The 26,380-nt window shown below is 42.5% G+C and overlaps 1 pseudogene; it reads right to left on the minus strand.

Annotated features, from left to right (window-relative positions):
* Positions 1-4,581: 4,581 nt before the first annotated feature.
* The window catches only part of LOC122063520, a 76,581-nt pseudogene continuing 54,782 nt past the window's right edge, over positions 4,582-26,380 (minus strand).

The raw sequence follows: 26,380 nt of genomic DNA on the forward strand, positions 1-26,380 counted from the left end.
TTTTTTTCCTTCGTTTTTTTTTTTTTTAATACTGTTTAAGTGGACCGAATAATTCGGTTTAATTCGATTCGGCCCAAATTATTCGCGTTTTAAAATCAAATTAGTAAAAAGCGTGTTTTTTACTGAATTTTATTTTTAATTCGGATTCAGTCAGAATTTTTAATTTAATTCAGAAAATTCTGTTCGGCCGAATTATTCGGCCGAATTGTTAACTAGGATTCCACCCAGATGAAATTTTGGTAGCCCATAAAAGATGAAAAACAAAAAAAAAAAGAGAGAGAAGTCCTTGGTACACCTAGATCTTGCTTTCTAGGCAGTGATTTTGGTGAGTGGTATTTCAACTCTCATGGGTTCTTCATTTCTCTCCTAGATCCATTACATGGTACCACAACCAACCACTAAATCATCATTTCTTCTACTTCCTCCTCTTCTTCTTCTACTTCCCCTGTTCTGTCCTTTAGTCTGTATTCCTAGCTCTTTGTTTTAGTGAGATGGGTAGGAAAACTAAGACCATCATATGAATTAAAACCATCAATTATGATTTAAGAAAGGGGAAATGTCCCAAACATAAAAAATAAATCATGACAATAACAAGGAAGTTCAGAAGTCTTTATACTTGCTATAGCCATGATTTAAAAAAAAAAAAAAATAATAATAAAATAAAATAAAATAAAAAATGATATACTCCAAAACGTCCTTCCCAATTACAAGTTCAGAAGTCTTTATACTTGGTATAGCCATGATTAATAATAATAATAAAAAAAAATCAACTGATATACTTCAAAAAGTCCTTCACACCATGGATCAGAGATAGGATCTGCTGTTCGTACGAGTCAACGTCTAACACCTGTCTCACTTTTTGCCATTATAAAGATTAAGAAGGGTATATTTGAGAACAAAAAGGATAAGTGTTGGATACTGACTCGTACGGTCAAATGATCGTACTACAAACAGTTGATCCGTTTTCCATGGATCACTGCACTTCCTCTACAACCATGTCAATCGTTTCTCACTGTTAAGAGAAATGAATGTTTCCCTAGCATTAGGGTTCTCAAACAAATCCAAAACCATAAAGTAAAAGGCTCTGATCGATGGCTTGTATATCATCCAGTACTTTCACACACTTGCTGATAGAAAATAGACCATCATTCTTCATCACAGCATTTGCCCTCATTTTTTAAGCAGCTGCTTTTACTAGCATAGCATCCATTATAGTATCACCAGACATAAGATTTCTTTTGCGATGACCTGGATTTGGTGGTGTCATAGAGTTACGCTTGTGCCGATCTAACATGTTCATGTCCTCTTCTGAATGTGATGAAACTTCGTCTTGCGTAAATGTTGATGGTGCGCTAGGATCAACGGACATGCCTGCAGGCTCAAGACATTGCTCTTGATTTTAACTGTCTCAATCCAAAATGGAAAGAGCCATCAACCAAAAGATCATCCTAATACTGGGCCGTTTGATTTTGTTTTTGCTGTTTCAATGTCTATCTAGAAACAATGAAAATAATTTTTTTTTTGGTGCGAAGAAACGATTATTGAAATTGCAAAAAGGTGTTTGGTTTTTTTATTTCCCGAAATGTTTTCAATAATGTAGTTCGGTTCAAGATATGAGTGAAGACACGATGTTGTAGGTATGCAAATCACGAGTGAAGGCATGACATTGGAGTTGTAGGTATGCTTCGTGGAGATAAACTTCAGAAGGAAGAAGGCAATTCAAAATTGTGAGCTTCGCACAATCAGATTGGAATCGTCGCACCTAGATAGCGAGAAGTTTCAGCAATGGGTTGGGGTTTGGGTAGGTCGAGTGAAATACTGGGTTTTTCACAATTTTTGTCCCTTCCACTTGTTTCTAGAAACTTAAAAACAAGTTTGACTTGTTTCTCCATTTTTGTTTCTAGATACATAAATATGCATAAATTTCTATTTCCAAAAACAAGTGAGACAAAAGAGAAAAATCAAATGGTTTTTGAGATGTTCTTCAGTTTCTGAACACAGAAAAACAGAAAAACATGTTTTAAAAACAAAATCAAACAGACCCAAGTGATAACGGAGCAATAATACATCCTCCAGAAAGAGGAAGGATGAAAAAGAAAAGATGCAAGATGACCATTCTAATTCTCCATCAAAGTTACGATTCAAGAATCCAATACCAATAAACAAACTAGAAAGAAAATCTCAAAGTACCAGACCCATAAAGCCAGAACCATTTCAATTCCCAGTGAAACAACAAATTCACAAATAAGGGATTAAATATTCAATTCCTACTAGGAATAAGGATATAGGACATGGGTATTGATGTTGGATGTAGTGCCTTCTGGAGCAGCCATCTGGACACATATAGGGGACTAAAGAATAGGTGCCCAACATGGACTCAGAAATTTTGTGTTCAACATGACAGAATTTTGGAAACATGAAGGTTTCTTCTCACAGAAGTCATACTATTTATAAAAATTCAAATCAAAATATGTAAATCCAATCATAGAAATTATAGGCTTGTTTCTAGGTTTAAATGTTATGGTTTACAAGTAAACCAAATATTTAAAAGTCTTAAAGATGCAGGAAATGTGGAAATATAACATGTCACTTTAAGTGATAATACATTAATCAATTGCCAAAATTGAAGCAAGTTTAGACAATTTCTTTTCCCAGTTTTGCAGCTCTAATGACTCACCCAAATAAAGTATTTGATCCACTCTTCCCTCCCCCCGCTCCCAAAAAAAAAGAAAAAAGAAAAAAGAAAAAATAAGAGTGTGCAATATTGGGAACTTACAAAACTCATTAAGCTGCGTTTGGTAACGTTTTAAACGTTTATGGACGAATGAAAAAATGGAATAAATTGTTCGGTGTATTTAGGGTGTGTTTTGTTTTATTTTTGGAACAAAAAATAAAAAAGAAAACAAAAAAAACAAGTCCTTCCAGTTTTGTTCCAAAAAACTGAACGACAAAAGGTAGTTCCGTCGTTCCAGTTTTGTTCCAAAAAAAAAATGAAAAAAAAGGACATTTTGACACAGAAACTGAAATTTCCGTTTTTGACACGAAACATTGTTTCTGAAACAAAAACTTTACCAAACGCAGCCTAAGTTTAAAAAAAGATTTACTCATTAAACACATAATTTGGTCATGTGGAGAGTTCAAAGCAAAACCAATTGATTGATTGACTAATATCCTCTGTAAAAGTTTAGTTGTTTATCAGCTCATGCTCATGAAATGCCAATACTTTATGAAGTACAACTGAAGATACAATGGAATTGATTTCTACGACTTTTTTATGATTCAAATTTGATTATCAATTTACTAAATAATTCTTATTTTTCAGACTCAAGTATGAGTAAACAATGGAACACAATTACTTATGAACTACATACACAGGTTCATAATTAAACCTCAAAATTTATCTGTAACAAGAAGAAACTAGGCTATCCCTGCTACCTTCACAACCTTCAAGTCATTGATCGAACAATCAAGGCTAAATCTATTCCTCCGGAAGCTTAATAAGAAACTTTGTAATAAGATAAATCAGGTCACCATCTTATCAGAAAAAATACATGGGATTTATGAAGTAAAAAACCGAAAAAAAAGCGTACGGGAACAATCTCGTAAGTGAACCTGATCTAGGCTGGATAGATTTACGTACGAGATTGTTTTCATACAACCTTGGTCCTGGCATTTGGAATCCATTAAATGCAGAGAGCCCCAATGGATTACAAATGGTAGGACCAAAAACATACATGAATAATCTTGTAAGTGAACCTGATCTGGTCTCATCTTTGTTGCGTTAAAAGGGCAAGATTGAAACTTCTCAAACCCCGAACCCCAGACCACCAAGGTTTTTCGTTAAACATAAAATTAAGAACATGGACATGACATAAAATAGGATAAAATTAACCACAACTTTGATTAAAATCTCATTCCCAATAGAAGACGAAGTAAAGTCCCTTCATCATGCACGCTTAGATTGAACTCTTTCAGTCTGCTGGCAAAGAGGATTCTCCATCAATAAATTTTTTCTTTATATTTTTTCCCCTTCCACTTTACTTTTTATTTACCAGTATTTAAAATCTTATTCAGTTCACTTCTACCTAATTGAATCCTAAGCAATAGTACCAAGGGAGAGGAAACATAAAATAGTAATATAGAGGACCGAATCATATATTAACAAGAGATATTAGAATAATGGAGTATGAGACATATATTAAGTTCTACCAAAAAATAAAAAAAATAAAAAATAAGAGACATGTACTAAGCATATCATCATCTCTCATTTTTATTGACCAGAATTCTCTTACAAAAAACGTAGCACTACATTGCTAGAAAAGCTCATCAATGAACCTCTGTCTGCTCTAGAAATTCACTTGAACTCTAGGTAACTATTATTACAATTAATCCTAATGTAATCTTATTATTAGGATAATAATATCATGCTGCACCTTGTCCAGTACGCTGAAGATGCTCCTGCACACTCTCTCATTGGCCTTGCAAGCCGAGGTTAGCAACACTAGGCAGGCACACATGGTTCTTACTCCCCTTTATTATTATTATTTTCAAACATAAGATAGTTCAAGATGAGACCAGTACTCATTCTTTGGCTTGCTTAGGCTCTTTCTCCTTGGATGGTACTTTACCATCAGTTCCAGAAAGTAATTGGTACTTATCCTTCCTGGTGTAGTTGGTGCACTCAAACTGTAGGGTATCAGCAATCATTCTTTGTATATAATTTGCAACTTCAATTGCAGTCTTCCCTCCTCCTTTACAAGTAAGCTCAACAGGCAATTGATTTAAGAATGTGACTTCATAAGTCACCCAAGGGTTCATGAACACAAAATAAGGGTCCATCAGTTTAAACCCACGGGTTGATGTTCCATAAAACATGATTGGCTGAGTTTTAAGTGCCACTGGCACAATCCTATCAGTGAGTTCTGCAAAGAGAGCACTAAACCTCAAAAGGAATGGTTCTCTACATGTTGTGCCCTCAGGGGTTATAAACAAGTCACTTCCTTCAAGCACACTTTTGATAGCAGTTGCATCTTTCTCTCTTTCCCTTGACAAATTCAAAATTTTAACTGGAGAGAGAAATTCAGTGAACTTGCTTACACTATAAGAACAAGTACATAACTTTCTTACAAGTGCACCACTGATCATTGTCACATCCAGAACACTTTTGTGATTACTGACGAAAAGGAAACCAGACCTGCGTTTCTTGGTGGTGGAGGAGGGTTTCCCTTCACAATTAAATTCATCCCAAGCATTTGTATTTTAGGTATGGTGCCGGTATTAGAAGACAAACAAAGACTCTGATTAGGCTGAGGATTAAAGATTTTTGTATTTCTCTTGAATTGAATCACTCACAATAGAGGATATAAATACAGATCATTACAGAACCCTAGTTGACTAGGTGTAATATAGAAAGACAATATTACAATGAGTATAATAGGAAGATGAATATATGTTTCCATAGAGATGGTTTTTTGACATATATAGAGTTTCCATGTGAAGGAGATTCTATCTATGGCGTTGCCATATATGGAGATACTGTATTTGTCATTACACCCCCTCAAGTTGATGGTCGACTAGACAGAGCTTCAACTTGTCTCGCATGAACTGGAAATGAGATGTTGGTAGGGCCTTGGTAAGAGCATCAACGAGCTGATCATTGGTGGAGATTAATTGAATGGTTAGATGCTTCTGTGCAACCCGATCGCGCACAAAGTGAAAATCGATTTCCACGTGCTTGGTTTGGGCATGGAAAACCCGATTGGTGGATAGGTAGGTGGCCCCAACATTGTCGCACCATAATATGGGGGCACCCCGAAGAGAAATGTTGAGCTCATGAAAGAGAGATTCTAGCCAAATGATCTCCGCCGTTGCATCTGCCAGAGCTTTATACTTAGACTTGTGGAAGATCGAGCAACAATCTTCCGCTTACGAGATCACCAAGCTACGAGATTGTTGCCAAAGTAGATGGCATAGCCACCTGCGAATTTACGATCATCACCATTACTGGCCCAGTCAGCATCAGAGAAGGCCTGAAGTGTAGAAGATGACATATATTTGGTAAACAAAAGAGCATAAGTTCGAGTTTGCTTCAAATATCAAAGAATGCGCTTCACAAGGCTCCAATGTTCTTCCGTTGGAGCGTGCATGAATTGACAAACACAATTAATAGGGAAAGCGACATCTGGTCTGGTCAAGGTGACGTATTGAAGAGCCCCAACAATAGATCTATAGAGAGTTGGGTCAACCATCGGAACACCCCCTGAAACTGATGGTTTGGCAGTGGTAGCCATTGGAGTCAGTGCACCTTTGCACTCAGTCATACTTTCACGCTAGAGTAGGTCACCAATAAAGCGACTTTGGGAGAGAAGCATGCCCTGCGAGTGAGCTATGGCCTCAATCCCAAGAAAGAAGTGTGAGGGACCTAAATCCTTAATGGAGAACTCCATTGCAAGGGATGAGAGGAGCTGTAGAATCTTTGCTGAGGCATTACCTGTGACCAAAATGTCATCCACATACACTAACACATAAATTAGAAGAGAGCCATTCTTGTGAATAAAAAGAGATGGGTCTGTCTTAGAGGCCAAGAAGCCAAAGTGAAGGAGAAAGGTGGACAACCGATGAAACCACACTCAAGGTGCCTGTTTAAGACCATATAAGGACTTGTGGAGGTGACACAGATGATTAGAGCGTGATGTATCTGTAAATCCAGGGGCCTGAGTCATATATGCCTCCTTATGAAGCACACCATGCAAGAAGGCATTGTGAACGTCAAGCTGACGAATGGGTCAGCAACGAGTAATAGCCAAGGATACAATTGTGCAGACAGTGGTTGCTTTAACCATAGGGCTAAAAGTCTCTGTATAGTCCACGCCATGTTGTTAATGAACCCCTTGGCAACCAAGTGCACTTTATAGCGCTCAAGGGTGCCATCAGCCTTCCGTTTGATATGGTAAACCCATTTGCACCCAACCAAATTCTAAGACGGAGAAGGAGGAATCAAGGTCCATGTGCCATTGCGAACCAGAGTGTTGAACTCCTCACTCATTACAATTCGCCACTTTGCTGATTTGTTTACCTGGGAGAAGCAGGAAGGTTCAGGGGAGAGGGAAGGTTTGGTCTTAGTGGATAGGACTTGGGGTAGTTTGGTGCATGGTTTAAGGGTCATGGCATGCCCAGTGGGTGCAGTCGGTACAGTTGGGAAATGAGGTGGGGACGGTTGGGTGGAAACCATAGGTGCTATGGAGGGAGAGGGGGCGGTGTGAGCATACAAGTCAATAAGAGGTCTTGTACGACAGGGTGGAGAGTTGGAGGGTGGTGTGGTCAGTTGAGTGGGCGTGGAGGGGGTTGGAGTGACCTTGAGTTGGGAGTCACTAGGTGGAGGCGATGGAAGATGGGTGAGGGTAGGGGGAGGCACTGGGTGTGGAGGGTAGGTGGGTGGCAACGACAAGGGGTTGATGCGAGTTGCGACAGTAGCCCATGGTGTATGGGTTGGAGGCCTAGAGGAAGGCACAGGACCAAGAATAGATAGAGTGGAGAAGGGGAAGGTTGATTCATCAAAGCGAACGTAACGGGCAATGTAAAATTTATTGGAACTACGATCAAGACACCGATAACCATGATGTGATGGGTTGTAACCAAGGAATACACAGGGAGTGAAACGGAAAACCATCTTTGGCGATTATATAGGTGAAGGTAGGGATAACAGAGACAACCAAAGGTGCGAAGGAAGGAGTAGTCAGGGTTGCAGTTGTGCACAAGCTGAAATGGAGAGACATTATCAAAGACTTGAGAGGGAATCCTATTGATAAGGTAAACTGTTGTTTCAAAAGCAAAGTGCCAGTATCGCATGGGAACTAAGCTACGGGCTAGAAGGGAGGGACCCATCTTGGTAATATGGGAATGACGACGCTCAACTGACCCCTATTGGGCATGAGTGTGGGGATAAGATAGTAGATAAGAAATTCCGACTTTGGAGAAGAAGGAGGGGAGAGAGCGATACTCACCTCCCAAGTCGGTTTGGATTTGTTTAATTGGCCATGAAAATTGCATTCAATAAGTAATTTAAAGGTTTAAAAAATATAAAACACCTCTGATTTATGCACTAAAGGATAAAACCAAATATATTTCGTAAAATCATCCACAAAACTTACAAAGAAATGATGTCCAAAGATGGACGATACATGGGATGGACCCCAAACATCACTACATATAAGATCTAATAGAAATAAAATACGAGAATTAGATAATGGAAGTTGAAGACGACAAGCTTTGCCTAGTTGGCATGTATTGCAGAGAGATCGAAGACGAGAAGAGTGACCGGCAATTTATCGTCATGAACTATCTTACGAAGGAGGCATTTGTGTGGATGACCAAGACGGGAGTGCCAACCATCCAGAGTGGTTCTTTCTGCAATACTGGAAATGGGAGGGAAAGAAGACTTGGACTCAAGGTGTAGAGCCCCCTTTTACTCAGACTAGTGAGAAGAGTCTTGTTGGTAGCTTAGTCCTTGGCAAGAAAATGAGAGGGGTGAAACTCAAAGATCACACCATTGTCCTTGGAAAATTTATAAATAGAGAGAAGGGGCTTAGTGATGGAGGGGACATGGAGAACATTATTTAAAGAGAGAGAACGAGAACGAGAGATAATATAAGAGGAACCAATATGTGAGATTGGGATACCCTTACCATTGCCTACTTGGAGGTTGTATTACCTGAGTAGCCATCATAGGTGGAGAGAGAGTTCATATCACGGGTTACATGATGAGTAGCCTCGGTGTCAGGGTACCAGGCGAGGGCAGCCGAGGCATAGGGAGAGTGGTATGTTGGGGTAGGGAGAAGGCCTGGCTAAGCATAGTGGACAGTGGGAGGGTAAGGATGAGATGGGTGGTATGGCTGTGGGTAGGGTGTGTTATGGGGCTGAGGGCAATAGTAGCAAGTGTTGGCATTGTGGTTGGTGCACTGGAAAATAGTGCAGTAGAGATGGCTAGAGGGCTGTTGAGAATGGCGACCACGACCATGTCCAGATCTTCCATGCCCCCCATGCCCCCTGTTAGACCCATGGCTAGAAGAGGTGTTACCGGAGTCATTAGCAGATTGGGAGGACTACTGATCGGTGTTGGCTTTTGAAGAAGAGGGCTCAATGTTCGTAGGCTCAGAGATTGATAACTTGGTGAAGGCATGGAGACTTTTATGGCTGAGAAGAAAACCATGGAGTTCCGTGTATATGGGAATAGTTCCAAGAGCAAGGATGGAGGGGAAAATCCCCTAGAGGTCTTTATAAAGAGATCGCATGTCACACCCCGTTCACACAGAACCGGGCCAGTGACCGGGTTCACACTGGTTAACCCAAACCTGCCAGGATCATCTGATACAGTATTCCACCACAGCATACACACAACTAAGAAAGAGCTTATCAGTTCAGCGGAAGACTTGGTCTACCTGTGAATATTCCCATAATACTTGATACCCGAATTGTGATACAATAGTTAAATACATGTGGGCCCGAAGGCATGATATTTATACAATAAGAGTACAATTCACGTATCAAGTACATAAAAGAAATCATAAAAAATCAGAGTTTACAGCTCGGCTCGGTATCAAAGGTTGAGCCCAGCTCGGCTTCACAAGGCAGAGCTCGGCTCGGCATCAAAAGTGGAGCTCAACTCGGCGTCAGAACTACGGTCCCGTCGCACAACTCTCGCACGAGCAATCAGTGCCGTGCTCTAACTCCTCAGGGGCCCACCAGTCCTCTTCAGGGAACTCAACCGTGGGACCCGCCCTGTGCTCATCTGGTTGATGACCTGCAAAATCATCAAAAAGATGTGCACACGTGGAATGAGCTCACTAGCTCAGTAAGTGGAAAGATGTACCACACAGCAGTCCACACAAAAAATCACAACCATATGCACTATATGCTATGCAATACATTTTAAATCACATCCACCTAAGCAACATTACTAAGTCTTTGGTTTAGTGCTACTACAACCACAGTGCGCGTATACTCCGGGTACAAGCCGCGAACTCCATCCCACGATACGCCCATAGGGCTGTCGGAGAAGGCCCACTGTGAGTACTCGAAAAAATAAAACATGCCGACCACCGGCTCTCAACATAAAGTAAATGACTGAAAATTAAAGGTGTTGACTCCAGCAATTTAAAAGCAGTACGATTGGCCCTCTTGAATATACCACTGGGGTTGTCGATTGTCCTAATGACCAGCCGGGCGTAATGTCTAACCGCCACAATGACCAGACAACCGCGACCACTGCTTCCCCCAAATGGTAACCAAACACCTTAACCCCTGTTGGGAAGGGTCGTAGCATAGGAAGGTGATAATCCTAAACCGCATGCTCCTATATGACAATAGTACGATTGTATAGTGCCATCGCGTCTCATACCGCGGGCCACCAATGCACTCATTTCCAAGCTGACTACGATATCTAGTCTATTAATGCATCATGCACAATGATGTCAACATTCATCACAGAAACATATTATCACTTGGCATTTAGAAAATAAACATAACACCCATGCATAACCACATGAGGATGACTAATCTACATAACATTTTCATGATGGCATGACTAGACTAGATACAATTAAATGAATGCCAAACAATGCCTTGAAACAAGGCCAAACGTACTCTCCCTACTTACTTGTAGTGTACAAGGACTCACGCTCGGTACGGGTGAGATCCGGTGCGAGAAGTGTGGGATTTGGTGAACCTATCATGAGTGGGCGGGGTTAGTATTTCACCATTTTGGGATCAAGATTAACACGATCCAATGACAAGATCATGTTTAGAATCCTAAAAGAAGGTCACACGTCCGATTTGGGTGCAATCGGACGTAAAAATCACATTCGGAGCCTCTCGGGTGGGTCGGACAGCCCACCTGTCTGACCCACCAGTCTGGACCGACGGGTAAGTCAGCCCACCGGTTGATCCACCGGTCTGGCCCGTCGGTTGGTTCCAAGGCCCCTGCTAAGACCGACAGGCAAGGTGGCCCGTCGGTCTGGCCCACCGATTTTGGCGGGAAATTGTTGCTTCTTTTCAAACTTCCCCTAACCTTTGGGGATTCAATGGGGCTTTTCCAAATCCATTCTTCACTCATTCAAGGTCTCATAAGATGGTTCTAACCTAGATTTAGGTTAGATTTAAGGAATGGGAAGCCATCTTACCTTCTTTGCTCAAGAACACCTTCAAAACCCCAAAATCACTTCAAATCCACAATGCTTCTCCAACCTTGTAAATACTTCTTCAGAGCCTTCAAGATCAACTCATAAATCATCTATTAAACCTTAGATTCATCATTTCAAGGGGGATTTACAAGATCTCAAGAAACCCTACCCAAATCAAGGGTTTTACTTGGGTATGGTGAAAGTTTAAGGAACCCAACCTTTGCTCACCTCTAAACGTAGATCTAGTGTTGGAGATCACTCTTCCAGCGTCGGAATGGGAAGATCAAGCCTCGGCGCCGTTGACATCCATCTCTTATTCCTCTTCCTTCTCTTCTCCTCTTCTTTCCTTTCTTTTCTCTCTCCTCTTTACTCTTCTCACCAACGTCCGAGTGTCATAAATGAGAAAAGGAAAGAAAATCATAAATGTTATATATACTTCTTAAATAACTAATAATTCACATGGGTGGGTCACTCAGGTGGGTGGATGCGCCCACCTGTCCACCCACATGAGGGCCAAAACTTAGGATTTTAACAGAATTCGGCCCTCGACACGAATCTCACTCTTGGCATACGATGTAATATACATATGCACCTTAGGATACGGCTACATACCTGCTTTATCCGTACATGGCCTTATGATAGGTGCATGTACACAGCTTGGGTATACCCTTCTCTTCTGGCACTGGCTCGGACTTGTCTGGCCAGCCGGTGTTTAAGGTCACCCTTGCCATCATAGTCCATAAGGATCCCGCTTTAACTCTCTCCGGTTCGGGTCCGGCATAGTTAAATCAGGTCAACCGCAAAATCAGATCGGGTTTAAGAAGTAGGGTATTACATTTACCCCCCCTTCTGAAAATTTCATCCTCGAAATTGGCGTACCTGGTTGTTCAAAGAGATGAGGTTACTTGGCTTGGATTTCATCCTCTTTCTCCCAAGATGCTTCTTCAAGTGAATGATTAGCCCATCACACATTTACATAGGAAATGGAGCGGTTGCGAAGGGTCTTCACCTTTCGGTCCAAAATTTCAGCCGGCTGGTCTGTATAGGTCATGTCAACTTCTAAGTATTCTGGTTCCACGGGTAATACATGAGAGGGATCATGAACGTATCGCTTCAGCATGGATACATGGAATACATTATGAACATCCCCGAGTGAAGGTGGCAGAGCAAGCATGTAGGCTACTGAGCCAACCCGGGCTAAGATCTCAAATGGTCCAATGTATCTTGGGCTCAACTTCCCCTTTCTATGAAACCTTTGCAACCCTTTAGTAGGAGAGATCTTGAGAAATACCTTTTCTCCTGGATAAAATTCAATGTCTTTTCTGCGGGTGTCTGCATAACTCTTTTGACGGGACTGAGCTGCTTTAATCCGTTCTCGAATAACATTGACTTTGTCACAAGTCATCTGTATCATCTCAGGTCCTAACATTCGACGTTCACCTACCTCATCCCAATACAAAGGAGTTCTGCACTTCCTGCCATATAACACCTCATACAGAGCCATCCCAATTGTAGCTTGGTAACTGTTGTTATAGGCAAACTCCATAAGGGGTATATATTCTTCCCAACTACCACACATTTCCATTGTACATGCCCTGAGCATGTCTTCTAATATCTATATGGTTCGCTCCGACTGACCATCATCCTATGGGTGGAAAGCAGTACTCAAATTCAACTGTGATCCCAAGGCATGCTGGAAGCTTTTCCAAAATCTGGAAGTGAACCTTGGGTCCCTATCTGATACAATGCTCACTGGCACTCCATGTAAGCGCACTATGTTGTCCATGTAAATTTGTGCTAGTTTGGCCATAGAGAACTTGGTCTTGATGGGAATGAAATGAGCAGTCTTAGTAAGCTGATCAACGATCACCCATATTGCGTCCATCCCCTTAGGTGTACATGGTAGTCCGGTGACGAAGTCCATTGTAATCCTTTCCTACTTTCATTCTGGTACTGGGAGTGACTGAAGAGTACCATAAGGTCGATGCCTCGTAGCTTTTACTTTTTGGCATGTGAGACAAGTCGCCACATACAGAGCTATTGTGACTTTCATGCTTGGCCACCAGTAATTTTGTTTGAGGTCTTTGTACATCTTTGTACTTCCCGGGTGGAGTGAGTACTCGGAGCTATGTGCCTCTCGCACTATCTTGTCTTGTATATCCAAATCATTGGGTACACACAATCTGCCTCGAAACATTAATGCCCCATCACCGGCTAAAACAAAATCTGGGTCATTCATTGTTTGATCTTGAACCTTAACTCTGATCTGCTGCAATTCAGGATCCAAAGGTTGTTTCATTATTACTTCTTGCCTAATAGCCGGATGCACTTGTAGAGCCGTCAAGGATACAGTCAACCATTTAAGGTTTTCTGGTTGACGTTCCAATTCTAAGGTTGCTCCTTCATATAAGAGAGCTTCATCCATTAGCGTCGCCTATTGTATGAGTGGTGGGCTGACTGCTAAGCATGAGAGTGACACAGTCTGTGCCTTCCGACTCAACGCATCTGCTACTACATTAGCTTTACCGGGATGATATTGAATGTCGCAGTTATAATCCTTCATGAGCTCAAGCCATCTCCTCTGTCTCATGTTCAAATCCTTCTGGGTGAAAAAGTACTTGAGACTTTTGTGATCACTGTATATCACTTCTTCCCATACAAATAATGTCGTCAAATCTTAAGGGCAAAAATGACTGCGGCTAGTTCTAAGTCATGAGTGGGGTAGTTCTTCTCATACTCCTTTAGTTGTCGGGATGCATACGCTATTACCTTACCGCGTTGCATGAGAACACAACCCAAACCAACTTTGGAAGCATCAGTGTAGGCTGTCATTCCACCTGTGCCTTCAGGGATGGTCAACACAGGGGCCGACACCAACCTCTTCTTCAATTCCTGGAAACTCTTCTAACATTCCTCTACCCAGTCGAATTTCACACCCTTTTTGGTTAATTTAGTCATTGGTGCTGAGATTCGGGCAAAATTCTCAATGAAGCGTCAGTGGTATCCAGACAAACCCAAGAAACTTCTAATTTCAGTGACATTCTTGGGGCTTTTTCATTCTACTATTGCTTTCACCTTATCAGGATCTACCTCGATTCTGGCCTTAGACACTACGTGCCCCAGGAATCCAACTTGCTCAAGCTAAAATTCACACTAACTGTATTTGGCAAACAATCGTTGTTCTCTCAACCTCTGTAACACCATTCTCAAGTGTTGAGTGTGCTCCTCTTCTGTCTTGGAGTAGATCAAGATGTCATCAATAAAAATAATTACCCATTTATCGAGGACATCGTGAAATACTCGATTCATTCAATCCATGAATGCTGCCGGTGCATTGGTTAACCCAAAAGATAACACTAAGAACTCATAGTGACCATACCGAGTCCTAAATGTTGTCTTGGGTATGTCGCTGCTCTTTATCTTGAGCTGATAATAGCCTGATCAAAGGTCTATCTTTGAAAATACTTTGGCACCCTGTAACTGGTCAAATAAATCATCAATGCGTGGCAACGGATACCGGTTCTTAATGGTTAGCTTATTTAATTCCTGATAATCGATGCACATACGCAAGCTGCCATCCTTCTTCTTGACAAACAATACTGGGGCACCCCAAGGTGAAACACTTGGGCGAATAAACCCCTTTTCCAATAATTCCTGCAACTGCATCTGCAACTCCTTCAATTCAGCTGGTGCCATCCTGTACGGAGCCTTAGATACTGGAGCTGCTCCAGGAGTCAAATCTATGGCAAACTCTAACTCTCTATCAAGTGGTAAATGCATCAGATCATCTGGGAAGACGTCGGGAAACTCTTTAACCACCTTTACCTCTTCTAGAGGTGTAATCCTTGCATCAACATCAAGTACCGATGCTAAGTAGCCCTGACATCCACTCTCCAACAACTTTACCGCTTGAAGAGCGGAGACAAGAACCTTTCTAGCCCGTTTCACTTTATCTGCTCGGTATACCAATTCTCTTCCTTCGTCATCTGTCACCCTAATCAGCTTTTCAACACACATCACATTAGCTCGATAGGCTGACAACCAATCCATGCCCAGAATAGCATCAAAATTCTGCATATTGAACTTAATGAGTTGTGCATCAAAGTTCTTCCCACAAATTTCCACTGGGCACAGCCCATACACCTCCTTTAAATGAGTAACTTTACCAGTAGGCATACTAACAATCATTCCATGATCTAGGATCCTGGGTGGCATCCCAAGTTTCTCAGCAAATCTCTTAGATGCGAATGAATGTGTAGCTCCTGAATCGAATAAAACATAGGTTGGTATGCCCGATATGGATAGGACACCTAGGGTAGCAATGCATATAATTTTAGCCGGTCATCAATATTTAACATAAGGAAATTCTTAAATTTAAAATGTACCTACTACGACTTCTGTGCTGGCCTCAGTTTCCTCAGCTGATAGGGCATACATCCTTCCCTGTGGTTGATTTCCCCGAGTTAAGGGAGGTCGGTACGCCGCGGGCTAACTGGAGGGCAAGGCTGGTCTGACCCGACAGTCTTTTGCATAGTGCCCATAGGAATGGCAATTAAAGTAATGGATCTGAGACATCGGAACTGGGGTGGGGCCCCTCTGCACTTGACCTGTTGAAGATGGAGGTCGGGGCGGCCTTGGAACTGTAGGTGTCGCACTAGTGTTCGGGCGAAAAGATGTGGAGCCCAAACCACCGGCTGGTCTAGGAGGGTAGCCAGATGGCCTATAGGGCTGCCTATACGTAGGCCCCGAACTGTATGATCCGCGGTATGCCTTGGAGGAATTACCCATATCTGGAAATGGATTTGTTCTCTTCCATAATCTGGGTGTGAGGGATTGTTCTCCCTTCTGCTTATCCTCCAAGGTCTTGGCCTTCTACATAATCTGGCCATAGTCGGTCAAATCCAAGACCTCAAGTACAGACCCAATGGATGCCTTTAGGCCCTATAGAAATCTCGCAGCCTTCTCTTTAGCTGTCCTCATATGCCAAGGGGAAAAATGGAACAAACTCTCGAACTGTTGCTGATACTCAAGGACAGTCTTACCTCCTTGAGTTAAGGCCATGAACTCAGTCTCCTTTCGGTCTCTGAAGCTGCGTGGGTAATGATTGTCCAAGAACAACTCCTTGAACTGTTCCCAAGTGGGTTCTGGATGGGCAGCCAACAATATGGGCTTAGAGGCTTGCCACCAAGAGTTGGCCTCCTTCTTGAGTTGTAACCCTGCACAAATGAGTTTCTATGCATCTGTGCACTCAATCACCTCAAATATTTTCTCTAGCTCCTGGATCCACTGGTCCGGCTCCAGAGGATCACTCCCCACCTTAGAGAATACAGGTGGCAAGTTCCTCTTGAATGACTCCACTACCTTTGACGTATTATTCGTCGGCGGGTAATTAGGAGCATAGGCAGGATAGTAGGAGTATGGAGGAGGCATCCCATACTGAGGAACACCGAATGGTGGGATTGGAGGTGTACCCCCCACTTGTGGTCCCATTCCCGACCCTACAGGTGGGTCCTATGGAGTAAGTATCCGGGGAGGTTGACCCGATTGAGAAAGGTCCAATTGTTGCTGAATAACAGTCATAAATGCTTGCTGTTGCTGGAAAGCCTGTTGTGACTGCTGAATTATAGTAGCAACATCCCCCGGAGTAATAACCGGTGGAGGGTTCGGAAGTGAAGTCATAGGTGGGTCCCCATGTGCCCCACCCTGACCAAGGGTCTCTGGAGGTAGTGGAGGTGAGGTGTGCCCCCACAGGGCAGGACCTCTTGGGATTCGGTGGTCGATCGACCGGACGAGGACCACGTGGGGTACCTCGAGCATTGCTACCGGATCTAGTACGTACCATCATATCCCTGTACCTGGAACATATCATACATCACATTGGTTAAACACCATAGAATTGATATCGGCATATAATTATATGCCAACACGCAGGGTATTGTAGTGTATGATTCTTTGCAGCTAACCGCAACTTGATTCCAAAAATACAGGGTTAGTGCTCCAACAAGTATGACAATGGTCCCACTCGACCATAACATATCATTATAGGAATAATAATAATAATAGTAATAATATTAATAATAATCACAATCTTATTAAATGCCCCATTTTTTTCAAGTTTCCTCTCAACCGGAGGGTGACACCGGCGGGCAGGTTGGCCCGCCGGTCGACCCGCCGGTCTGAAACTTCAACCGGCTGGCTGACACCGGCGGGCAGGATGGCCCACCGGTCGGCCCGCCGATCCTGACCGAGTGTTAATTCGCGAACAGGGCACTTAAGCCCTGTTCCTCATTTTCTTCCTTTATTTTCCTCTCTCTCCCAGGCGATTTTGGAGGGCTTTGTGACGCTTCCACTTGCGATCTCACTCAACGACCCGGCGCCTTTGGGAAGGATCAACTCCTCTACTCACAAGTAAGTTTCTTTCTCCTTCTCTTCTCAGAATTTTTACTTGGGGGTAGAACTCATGTGTAGGTTTCAATCTAGGTTCTTTTCCCATGTTTCCTTTCATAGAACAGTGTTAACATATGAATGTGATGCTTCTATTATGATTTACTTCTAGTTTTAGGATTTACTTCTCCATTTTTGAGAGAAAACCCCAATCGTGCCCTAGTTTTCTCAAATTTGGGGATTTCTTCAATTCTTGCTCTTTTTCCCCAATTAATGACTCAAATGCGATGCATTATGTTTGATTTGTACTTAACATACTGTATAGATCATAAAAAGTACCTTGGGTTTGAGTTCCCATATCTTCCCATGAAAATCCATCTTTTGTTTTGGGTTTTTCTTTGATTTTCTTTACACCCTTTCATATTTGTGGACCTCAATAGCACATTAGCATATGTTTTCTTTTGCATGTTCTTGCTTGCACTACAATGGCATTTCAGTCTTGGGCCTGTAGTTTCAAACTTTCCTCTGTTGTGAACCTTTTAACCTTTTTCTTAGATTGGACTTGCACCTTGAGAATTGGGATTTTCTTCTATCATTTCTTACTTATCAAGCTTTATATGCCTCTTGTTACCTTGCTGTTTTGCCCTACTCTCTGTCTTGTCACTTTTCTGTTTTGTGAAAATTTGAGTTTTGGGGATTCCTCTTATTGCTCACCCCTCTTTTTATTCGCCTTGTTGTTCTCTTTTTCCTTACTCACCCTGTTTTCCTCTTTTCTTGCCAGGATGTCATCTCGCAAAGGCAAGGAGCCCGCATCCTCTGGCACCCGACGTAAGACCACCGCTTCTAAGCGGAAGAGTGCAGGAACTAGTTCTCCAGCCCCCCGCACAGGGAGACCCAGACCTGCCCGGTTTGATCCTTCCGACTACGATGAGGAGCTCTTCCACAATTCAGAGGTAGCAGCCAACTGGCCGGCCTTCCTGAAGAGGTCGATAATGATGGAGAAGACCGTGGTAGTCGACGACTTCCACAAGGTTCAACTTCGGGAGAGGTTCACAGCACTGGGCTGGCAGTCCATCCTCCAGGTAGACCGTCCATGCTACGAGCAGCTGGTTCGTAGATTCTACTATAACCTGGAGGTTTCCTATCGATGCGGGGAGTATGCTATAATCATTTGGTGAAGGGGGTGGACATCCAGCTGACCGTGGACAACCTGGCCAGCATTTTGGGTATCTCTGCAGCCGGGCACCGTTACTACAGTCCTCCCAGGAGTAAGCCCCTGGGCCCGTTCATGAGTTTGGAGACACCGGACTACATCTATGAGACCATCTGTGGCAGCAGTGCCCGTCTGGAGTCCGAGACATCCTTTTTCCCGGAGGTTCGAGTATTTACCCAACTGACCCAGTTCAACTTGCTCCCCAGAGGAGGTCACCGGAACCAGGTGGGCTTCATGGCAGCCTTTTTAGCCTTCTGCATCTATAAGGCTTTAGAGGGAGGTGACGAGCATTTGTGCTTACCCTACGTCATCCTCAAGACCATGGAGCACCACACTTCTCACCCTGAGGATGGAGGATTCCCATATGGCAGGATCCTTACTAGGATCTTTGAGTTCTTCGGAGTGGACCTAAGTGGTGAGGAAGGGAAGACTCCGGTGGACAAGTTCGACAAGGGAAACCTTTTGAGGATGGGTCTCCACACCCTTATGGATACACCTCAGAGAGCAGGACCTCAGAGAGGTAGAGATAGGAGAGCTGCCCCTATGGAGGATGTTCCCATGGAGGAGTCTAGCGAGGAGGATGAGGACTACGTTCCTCAGGATGAGGGGAATGATTCGGTGGATGAGGACATCCTTGAGGAGGTGCCTCAGGCGTCGAGAGGTGTTGATCCTGGCTTCACCAGAGCTGCAGGCCCACAGCATAGAGCCCCACCACCTGAGAGTGGTGCATATGATTTTGAGGGCATGATGTCCACCATGAGGGCTTTGAAGGACGGCCAAGATCAGCTGTTGAGAAGATTGGATGAGAGTACTTCTAGGGAGGAATGTATCCTAGAGAAGCAGGCTACTTTGGAGGACTCCTTCCTCAGACTGGGCCGGGACTTGGACACCACGGCCAATGCCATCTCAGTAGATTTTGGCCAACTTCAGAGGGAGGTACGGCTGGTGAACTCGACGTTTGACTACTACGACCATCGCCTCAACGTCAACTCTAGACCTCCAACGAACGTAGTAATAATAGACGACGACGACGATGATCAGTGAGGACTTAGCTCGTCCACACCAGCTTCTCATCTGTTCCATGTTGTCTAACCTATTGTATTTTTCCTTTCTTTTCTCATTCTTTGTACTTGCTCTGTAACTGGACTTATTTGTGGGATAATGTACTTTGATAGTGGTTTTTGTGGTGAATTCGTATGTATAATGACTTGTGTAGTTTAGTTGTGGCATCTTTGTAAATTTTTTATCATTGTTATATTGTATATATCTGTTGTTTATCAAGTGTTTGTGTGAAAATTTTTGGAAATCTCATTTTACGCCGTTTTGTTGCCGAAATTTTGTCAAACTTGTACTCGATGGGTTATAACGCCAATTAATTTACCTTTTATCTACTCTCACGCATGCCATGAATGCAATGTCTAAATGCAACCATCTTTATTCCTTTCTTTCTTTGGCTTTTAACTCTTTAAAGCTTTTACATTAACCCAATCCCATTTTCCTATTATAGATTCTATGGGATTCTAATGGTATGTTGTGAGTGGAGCAGAGCATCACGCTTTGATACCACCGTTGTCACACCCCGTTCACGCTTTGGTGAACCTAACATAAGTGAGCAGGGTTAGTATTTCGCCACTTTGGGATCAAGATTAATATGATCCAATGACAAGATCATGTTTAGAATCCTAAAAGAAGGTCACACATCCGATTTGGGTCCAATCAAACGGAAAAATCACATTCAGAGCCTCTCGGGTGGGTCGGACAGCCCACCTGTCTGACCCACCAGTCAGACCCACCAGTCTGGACCGGCGGGTAGGTCGGCCCACAAGTTGGCCCACTGATCTGGCCCGTCGGTTGGGCCTGAGGGCCCTGCTAAGATCGGCGGGTAGGGTGGCCCGCCGTTCGGCCCGTCGGTTTGGCCCATCGGTTGGGCCCGAAGGCCCTACCCTCTCAGGCGGGTGCCCACAGGTTGGCCAAGTGGCCCACCGGTCTTGGCGAGAAACTATTGTTTCTTCCCAAACTTCCCCTAACCTTTGGGGATTCAAATGGGGGCTTTTCCAAATCCATTCTTCACTCATTCAAGGTCTCATAAGATGGTTCTAACCTAGATCTAGGTTAGATTTAAGGAATGGGAAGTCATCTTACCTTCTTTGCTCAAAAACACCTTCAAAACCCCAAAATCATTTCAAATCCACAATGCTTCTCCAACCTTGTAAATACTTCTTCAAATCCTTCAAGATCAACACATAAATCATCTATTAAACCTTAGATTCATCATTTTAAGGGGGATTTACAAGATCTCAAGAAACCCTATCCAAATCAAGGGTTTTACTTGGGTATGGTAAAATTTTAAGTAACCCAACCTTTGCTCACCTCTAAACGTAGATCTAATGTTGGAAATCACTCTTCCGGTGTCGGAATGGGAAGATCAAGCCTCGGTACTGCAGAAATCCATCTCTTTTTCCTCTTCCTTCTCTTCTCCTCTTCTTTCCTTTCTTTTCTCTCTCCTCTTTACTCTTCTCACCAACGTCCGAGTGTCATAAATGAGAAAAGAAAAGAAAATCATAAATGCTATATATACTTCTTAAATAACTAAGTAATTCACATGAGTGGGCCACTCAGGTGGGTGGATGCGCCCACCTGTCCGCCCACCTGAGGGCCAAAACTTGGGATTTTGACAGAATTCGGCCCTCGGCACGAATCTCACTCTTGGCATACGATGTAATATACGTATGCGCCTTAATATATAGCTACATACCTGCTTTATCCGTACATGGCCTTATGATAGGTGCATGTACATGGCTTAGGTACACCCGTCTCTTTTGGCACTAGGTCGGACTTGTCAGGCCAGCCGGTGTTTAAGGTCACCCTTACCATCATAGTCCATAAGGATCCCGCTTTAACTCTCTCCGATTCGGGTCCTGCATAGTTAAACCGGGTCAACCATGTAATCAAACCGAGTTTAAGATGTAGGGTATTACACAAGGACTCTGGACTCTCCTCAAGAGGGGAGGTCAACACGAAATCATAAACGACAAACTCAACAACAGGCTTGATAACTGGCTTGATGCTTTTGCTAGGAGTATTCAAGCTGGTTGACTCAATAGCATGAGTAAACTTGAAGTTTTTTCCAATGCTTGTCTAGTTTAGGAGCGGTTCAGTGGCTTGATGGATGAGGAGCTGTGGTAAAGGGCTTTCTTCTCCTTTTGAAAAATTACTGCTATATCTTCAGTGACGTAATGGTTGTTCTAGATCGGTGCCCTCTTCTTCACGAATACCAACTGGTTAATCTCATGCTCTCAGAAGGTAAACTTTTTAAGGGGTGAAGATTGGTGAGACTGCTTAATCCTTTTTCTATGAAGTCCATCTTTTCTAGCCCACTGAGGGATGCCATCCGGTACCTTGGTCACATCTTTGACCACCTTCACGAGCCTTCCCATTGCAGTTGGTTCGGGCACAGTACATACAAACCATCATTCTTTGTGCTCTCTTTGCTTCACATACGCACTTCTTCCTCTGAAAGGACGAGGCTTGAGCTCATGTAGCTCTCTAGCTCTTAGTTCTTGTAGGAGGGAGCAAATGCAACTTTTCAAATCAATGGGAAGCGGTAGACACCAGGTGAGCCTTCGAGGACTTGGTGCCTTCTTTGATTGAATCAATGTTGTAGGGCCACCAGAGGAAGACCTAATCTCAATCAGTGCAATTTCTGCTATCCCGGTGACACAACTGTCTTGATCACTTTCTTTGACTTGCATTTTCTATTGTTCCACTTCATAAGTCACCCAGTCGAACTCGTCTTGGAAAAATATTTCAAATCTTGGTTGCATCTTTGCAGTGGTTTCATCAAACCATCGCTCCACATTTCTGTAGAAAGGAAAATCCTCTCCTTTTACAAAATACCTATTGAGAGTGGGGTAGTAAGAGACGGAGATCTTCCTAGTCATCCTTAGCACTTTCTGCCCTTTGGTGGTCGGAGGAGTGTACCCGAGACCATTCTTTCCTTTGTTCATTGCCAAACTAGGCTGCTTTGGAACTCCTTGATGATATGTCCCTAGCCCTATGCTAGGCAAATATTGCATACCTAGTCAATCGAGTCATAGGAGTAGAAATCTAAGCAAAATTCTCAATAAATCTTCTATAATAACCTGCTAACCCCAGAAAACTTTGAATTTCACTAACAATCTTTGGGGACTCCTAATCTAATACTACTTTAACCTTTCCAGGATCAACCTCAATACCTCTAATAAACAGAACATGTCCCAAGAAGTTCACTTTTGATGACCAGAATTCACATTTACTAAACTTAACATATAACTGTTTCTCTCTCGGTCTCAGTAATACAGACCTCCAGGGATTTGCATGATCCTCCTATTTACTCTTGGAATAAATCAAGATATCATCTATAAACACTATCACATACTGATCCAGCATGTCATGAAATACTCTATTCATCAATCCCATAAAATTAGTTGGTGTATTGGTCAATCCAAATGACATAGCCACAAATTCATAATGGCCATACCTTATCTTGAAAACTGTCTTCTGGATATCACTTTCCTTAATCTTCAATTGATACCCTGACCTCAAATCAATCTTGGAGAATGTACTGGTTCCTTGCAATTGATCAAACAAATCATCAATACGGGGAAGCGGATATTGATTCTTAATTGTCAGCTTATTGAATTCCTGATAATCAATACACATTCGCAAACTTCCATCTTTCTTCTTCACAAACAAGACTAGAGCCCCCCAAGGTGATACACTGGGTCTAATAAAATCCTTCTTCAGCAAATCCCGTAATTGTTCCTTCAACTCCTTCAATTTAGTAGGAACCATTTTGTAGGGTGCTTTAGACACTGGGGCTGCCCCAGGTATTAAATCAATATAGAATTCCGTCTCCCTATCTAGGGGCACAATACACAAATGTTACAGTCTTCTTTGTAGTATTCTGGACACATGCCAGTATGCTTCACATCCTTCCTTTAATAGTTTTTGTACTTAGATAGCAGAAATCAACATCTTCCTAGTTTCCTTTTTGTGTCCCTAAAATATAAACTCATCTCCATTCCTGGGTCTAAACAGTATCTTCTTCTCTGCACAAAGCACACAAGCCTAGTATACAGATAACCAATTCATACCAAATATTACATCAAAATCCTTTATTTCTATGCAAACCAAATGGGCTACCATATCTCGTCCACATATCTGAATAGTACAGGGCTCATATACATCCAATAAACCCAGTAGGTGTACTAATCATCAACTGATAAGCTAACTTCTTAGGTTTCACACCTAGTCTTGGAGCAAAATCAGAAGATACAAAAGAATGAGATGCACTAGAATCAAATAATATATGTGTTGGTATCATAGAAACAAGCATTGTACCTATCACTACTCCAGATGCAACCTTAGCTTCTTCAACTGTCAATGCAAAGATTTTCCCAGATGCTTGTGACTTCTTATTGGAAGTAGAAGAAGAAGAAGCCACACTCTATTCACCAGATTTCCTCTGGGGATAAAATCTTGTATAATGCCCTGGTTGTTGGCAAATATAGCATCTCACAGTAATATGCTGAGTAGTAGAAACTGCTGGATGAGACTGAACAAAAGGTTGACTAGCCTCTCTCTCTATCTGGGTATAGTAGTAGAAGAATAAGCTCCCCTTCCAAACCTTCCAAACTCTCTCCCTGTGCTACCTGTTCTGGCTCTTCTTACTGCCTAAACCTGACAGCCGTCCCTCTACTTGTCTTCAATAGAATTTGCAATCTAGACCACTTCAGCATAACTTTGGAGTCGATGTGCAACCAACATAGCTCCAATGCCAGACCTTAAAGCTTTTTCAAAATTCTTTGCCTTTGTATTATCATTCTTTAAATGTTCTAGGGCAAAGTAATATGAGGCCTCAAATTGTTGTTGATACTCCAACATTGACTTAGGCCCTTGAACCAAAGCTTGAATTCCAACTCCTTTCAGTCTCTCACACTAATAGGGAAATAATTCCCATAAAACACTTCTATAAACTGATCCCAGATGAGATGTGGACGCTTAGCTAGCAGTATAGGTCTGGTAGCCTTCAACTAGGCATGGGCTTCATTCTATAGTTGATAGGTAGCACACATAATCTTCTATTCATCATTGCAACCCAACACTGCCAATGCCTTCTCAACTCCCTCTTCCCATTTTGAAGGTGCCAATGGGTCAGAACTCATACCACTGAAGTATGGAAGCCTATACTTCTGGAATTTCTCCATCAACTTACTTGTGTTTGGTACTTGCACTACTGGTGGGTTCTCTATGCCTTTCTGTCCTGCCTAAGTACCTACAACTAGCACTACCTGAGTTTCTTGCCCACCTGTAGTCTGTGGTACTACTAGAGAACCTGGATTGACCTGAGATGTAGAAACTGTGGGAACTGGAGGAGGTGGTGCCACTGGTGTTCCCCTAGCACGCATTGCTGTGGCTAACTCCTCAATTACCCTATTCTGTTGTTGGTGTTGTTGCTACATACTTTGTTGTATTGTCTGTCGTAGCCCTTGCTGTATACCTGGACCATATTGGTCACTAAAGTTGTCACATCTTGAGCTGTAAGTACTGGGGGTACAGGAGGTGACACAGATGCTGCTTCTACAGGAGTAGTTGTAGGAACTGGTTCATTTGTTCCTAATGCTGACTCACTCTCTCATCAACCACAGACAGAGTAGGGGTAGCTTTAGTAGGTTGACCCCTCTTTCGATGTCCTGGTTCTTGTTAAGGTTGAGCACGTCTTGGAGTCATATTGGGAATTTTTTTTTAAAATCATAGCATATCAATTCCCAATGCTCAACACACACACACACACACACACACACACACACACACACACACACACATATATATATTTAGTAAGAATGAGTCATGTAGAATGCTTGTCATATATAAATTTCCTTAGATGAATCCAAGAGTGATCATTCACATCCTAATTATATTTTTATCATACACACAGGAATTCACAACAAAATAGGCTTTTATCTTGATGCTTTTATTTATTAGTTTCCTATAACACTGGATGATCCTAAAGTCTTGTGGGTTGTCAGACTTCATTCCTAGAGTTATCTATGATACCACCACTATCATACCCTACCCTCAATATGGCATAGGTATGCCGACATTGGATACCTCACTGCACCTAATCAGCCTGTTTTCCCTAGGATCCTACTCTAGGATTGTCCACAACACCACAATAGCCAACTAAAGATTAGAGTTACAGAAAATATTATAAGATCAGAGATAAAGAACATATCCATCCAGTGTTTCTATGTGATTCCATATTTACAGTAATCCACAATATTATATATTACAGTAATCCCCATACTTACAAGTATTCCAATATAACAAAATATTTACACAAAAGATATCTTCTTCCCAAAATCATATCATCAAACCTGGATCATCAAAAAATGATCTCCACAATTACTCATATGTACACAAAATAATGGTCGGTACACTAAATACTCCTCAGGACTGCTATCCTCTATGAACACAAACATTACACTCCCAATTGGGGCCATGGCCAAAATCATTCTCTTATATATAGGCCAAGTGATCCATGGCCATTGCCTCAAGATCTATG

Source organism: Macadamia integrifolia, unplaced genomic scaffold (assembly GCF_013358625.1).
Source record: "Macadamia integrifolia cultivar HAES 741 unplaced genomic scaffold, SCU_Mint_v3 scaffold1347, whole genome shotgun sequence".
NCBI classification, from domain to species: Eukaryota; Viridiplantae; Streptophyta; class Magnoliopsida; order Proteales; family Proteaceae; genus Macadamia; species Macadamia integrifolia.